Source organism: Sapajus apella, unplaced genomic scaffold, assembly GCF_009761245.1.
Source record: "Sapajus apella isolate SASKATOON/1434 unplaced genomic scaffold, GSC_monkey_1.0 scaffold97, whole genome shotgun sequence".
Taxonomy (NCBI): domain Eukaryota; kingdom Metazoa; phylum Chordata; class Mammalia; order Primates; family Cebidae; genus Sapajus; species Sapajus apella.
Window position 1 is genome coordinate 3,888,177 of NW_022437037.1, and position 4,095 is coordinate 3,892,271.

Here is a 4,095-nt window from a genome sequence, read left to right on the forward strand (position 1 = left end):
TACAGGTGTGTACCATTATCTGGCTAAATTTAAAAAAGTTTTTTCTGTAGGGACAGGGTCTCCTTACATTGCCCAAGCTGGTCTCAAACTCCTGAGCGCGAGTGTTCCAAAGTGCTGGGATTATTACGGTGTGAGCTGCTGCACCTGGTCCAGGTATCATCCTGAATCTGAATTCCTTTTTCCTCCACCTCTCAAATCCAACCCATGAGCAGGTCCTATTGGGTCTCCCTCCAGATTGTAACCCAAATCTGTCCCCTTCTTCCTTACCTGCACGGCAGCCAGGGAGCACAGCGGGCTCTCCCGGGAGCACTGACCACTGCATCTCCTCTCTCCTGTCCTCATTCCACTCTGCCTCTGTCCCTGGGCTCTACCCCGAGCTGCTTCAAGGTGACTCCCATCAGATGCCTGCTTGAAGGGTGGCTCCTGTGGCGCACAGAAGGCCCCACAAGGTGATCAGTCACTGTGCCCTTCCCACTTGCCCCGCTCCTGTACTGCAGTCATGCTGCCTTCTCCCTGGTCCTCCAGAATGTCAAACTCGTTGCTGCCCCAGGGCCTTGGCACCTGCTGCGTCCTTGGCTTGCACTGCCTGAGCCCCAGGCTGAGCAGGGGTGCCCTCTGGTTGTTCAGGGCCCAGTTCAGATTGCACTTCCTGAGAGAGGCGTCCCAGCTTTCTCTGAGTTGCTCATGAGCCCGTTTTCATCTCAAGTTTTATCTGTCGGCTTGTTTACTTAGCGATCATCTCTCTCTCAGTGGAAGGTCATCCGGTGAGGGAGGGCACAGGCTTACCGTGGCCACCACTGGGTCCCCAGCACCTGGAGCAGGGGCTGGCCCAGAGCAGGTGGATGCCCATTACTACTTGCTGAGCTATGAATGAATGAATGAATGATGAATGTAGGTATGTAAGTCCTCTGTCCCTGGTGCTATCCGAGAAGAAGCTGAATCCTAGAAGGTGCTGGCCAGGGCCTTGGCTGCTGTGTTGCTCTCCCCCGACTCCAATGCAGGAGCTCTGGGGGTCCCATGATGCCTCTGTGGGCAGCATGGCTTCCCAGTGTTCCAGACTCAGGGCTTATGCTTCTGTGGCTCACTCCCAAGCTTGGGCAGCACCCTGATGGACACAGGCAGACTGCGTGGACTTGGCCTCAGGCAGGCAAAGTCTCTGGGACATTCCCAAGGGTGGAGAGGCAGAGCAGCAAGGGAGAGGCTAAGTGGGAGCCACACCGCTTTTGATAAACTAGTGATGCCACCTGCCCCACCAGGATAAAGGTCCCAGAGCTCATCCTGGCACCCAAGGAGCAGTCGAGCCCCCTTTGCTGGCCTCCTTGCCTTCCTCTGGAGCCACCTCTGCTTCAGTGACAGAGCCAGGGCTGTGTTCTCAGTGGCAGCTTCTTCTTATGGGAGATTGCCACAGGGCTGCACACTCTTCCAGCCCCTCCACCCCTGCTAGGCCTCCCTGTGTGCTCTCTCTCCCTAGGGTCTGGCAGCTGTGGGATTAACCTTCCCACCAACCACCAGGCTGATGTCCTGAGTCCTGGTGAGGTAACTCCCCTTTCCATAGGCCCTCACGTCAACCTACAACAGAGGACTGGTCCCCAAGGACCTCAGTACCCAGATCAGAGTAGGTGAAAGGCTCACCCTACGTTTAGCCATGGTCTCTAGTTGGCTGCCCATCAGGCTGTGGTGCTGCCAATGCACAGCGATGACAGCTGTCACCGTCCCCTGCAAGGTGCTACACGGATGCCTGACCTCAACCCTCTATGCCTGTGCCCAGGTCCCTGACAAGGATGGCAGAGCCAGAGCATCAGAGTGCCAAGGGACAGGGTAGCGGGGGGACCAAGAACCTGTCTCAGGCAGGTGGGGAGGTGGCAGGGGACAGAACTGCACCTGAGTCGAAGCTTCAGACATGCTCCACCATCTCAGACTTCACTCAGCACAAACTCAACGATAAAATGATGATGAATTTCAAGACAGCAGAGCATTAGACTCCAAGCATGGGCTCATTTGAACATGGGGCCCTGTGTGACTATCCTGGCCCTGGCCAGTGGCCTTCTTGTTCTGGCCACAGAGAAAACCTAAGAAGAGGCCAAGGAGAGACCTGGTGACATCACATGAGCCTCTGGATCCAGCTATGCCAGAGCTGAAACACCCGTGGACTTCCCAGTTTCTGTGCCAAGAAATAAATCCCCTCTTTGCTTAAGCCAGCTTTAGCTGAGTTTCTGAGGCCTGAATGATATGGGACCCAGAGAGGACAGGATCCAAGGCCTGGGAATCTAGACACCCGAATCCCTTTCTTGGCTTAAAGAATCTTGGAGCTGTCCATCAACTGGGAATGTCTGCAAGTTGCCTAGAGGTCTCACTGCCCCTCCCCACCTGGATCTGTCCTGTTCTGGGGACACGTCCTTTATCTGTCTTAGGCCTGGATTTCTTTTTATGAACAAAGGGAAGCTTTATTCCCCAGTCTTCCCAGTTCTCCTCAGGCTGTTTGATGTGAGTGTTAAAGGAGATGCTGTAGTTGCACACTGTGGGGGGTGTGTGTGTGTGTTTGTGTGTATGGTGGCCTGGAGGGTGCCAGGGAGCTGGGAAAGACAGCAGGAAGGATGCATGGGAGTGTTTAAGAAACATCAGGAAATGACTGGGTTTGAGGGCAGAAGGGGGAGGAGCCAGAGGCTCAGAGGTGGTGGGGAAGGGTCTGATTGGAGGAGCAATATCTTACTGTTTCCTCTTTAAGCCACTCACTCCTTGGAATGGAGTTCATTTGTTCATTCATTCATCCATCCATCCATCCATCACTTCATTCATTTGTTCAATCTTCAAGCATGTATCCTGAGTAAATGTTGACTGTCAGGCACAGCCAGGCCCTGAAGATAGCCAGACAGCTTCCTGGGGACTAATAACCTTTTAAAAAAACATGAGTGCCAATCTATGGAAAGACAAAAAAAATCCAACAAAGTTAATAAGGCACTTCCTCCTGGCTCCTCCCCCAACTCCAGAGTAAAAAGATCATGATTGGATCCCTCTGGAAAAGATGCATGTTACACTTTTTTTTTTTTTTTTGTCTTTTGAAACAGAGTCTTGCTCTGTCTCCCAGGCTGGAGTGCAGTGGCACAATCACAGCTCACTGTAGCCTAGACCTCCCAGGCTCAAGTGATCCTCCCACCTCAGCCTCCCTGGTACCTGAGACGACAGGTGTGCACCACCATGCCCAGCTAATTTTTGTATTTTTTCATGAGATGGGGTTTCACTATGTTGCCCAAGCTGGTCTTAAATTCCTAGACTCAAGGGAATTTAAGCCTCAGCCTCCCAAAGTGCTGGGATTACAGGTGTGAGCCGCCACGCCTGGCCTGTTACTTTAAGTCATCAATTTTGTTCAATAGGAGAGAGTCAGTAGGAAAACTGTCATGCATTTTGCAATGGAGAGTTATTATCTGGGCAGAGCTGACCAGCGCCAACATCGCAGTTCTCATCTACTGGGCACCTGCCAGGCTCTGAGCTATGGATGCCTCACTGCTCAGGCAGGTGCTCCCATGTATGTCCTCATTTTGCAGATGAGGGACTGGAGGCTCAGGGAGGTCAAGGAAAGATCTTATTGTCACCTAGAAAGCAGCAGAGCCGGCCGGGCGTGGTGGCTCAGGCCTGTAATTCCAACACTTTGGGAGGCTGAGGCAGGTGGATCACCTGAGGTCAGGAGTTTGAGAGCAGCCTGACCAACGTGAAAAAAGCCACCTCTCTACTTAAAATACAAAATTAGCCAGGCGTGGTGGCGCATGCCTGTAATTCCAGCTACTCGGGAGGCTGAGGCAGGAGAATCGCATGAACCCGGGACTTGGATGTTGCGGTGAGCCAAGATTGTGCCGTTGCACTCCAGCCTGAGCAACAAGAGAGAAACTCTGTCTGAAAAAGAAAAAAAAAAAAAAAAAAAGCAAGCAGCAGAGCCTGGTTCGTCTTGAGCTCTGTGTGGCTTTGGAGGCTGAGCTTTGGAAAGGCCAGCCTGGGCTTTGGATGGGTGGCCCTGGGTAGGGGTGGCCCTGGGTAGGGGTGGTTCTGGGTAGGGGTGGCCCTGGGTAGGGTGGCCCTGGGTAGGGGTGGTTCTGGGTAGGG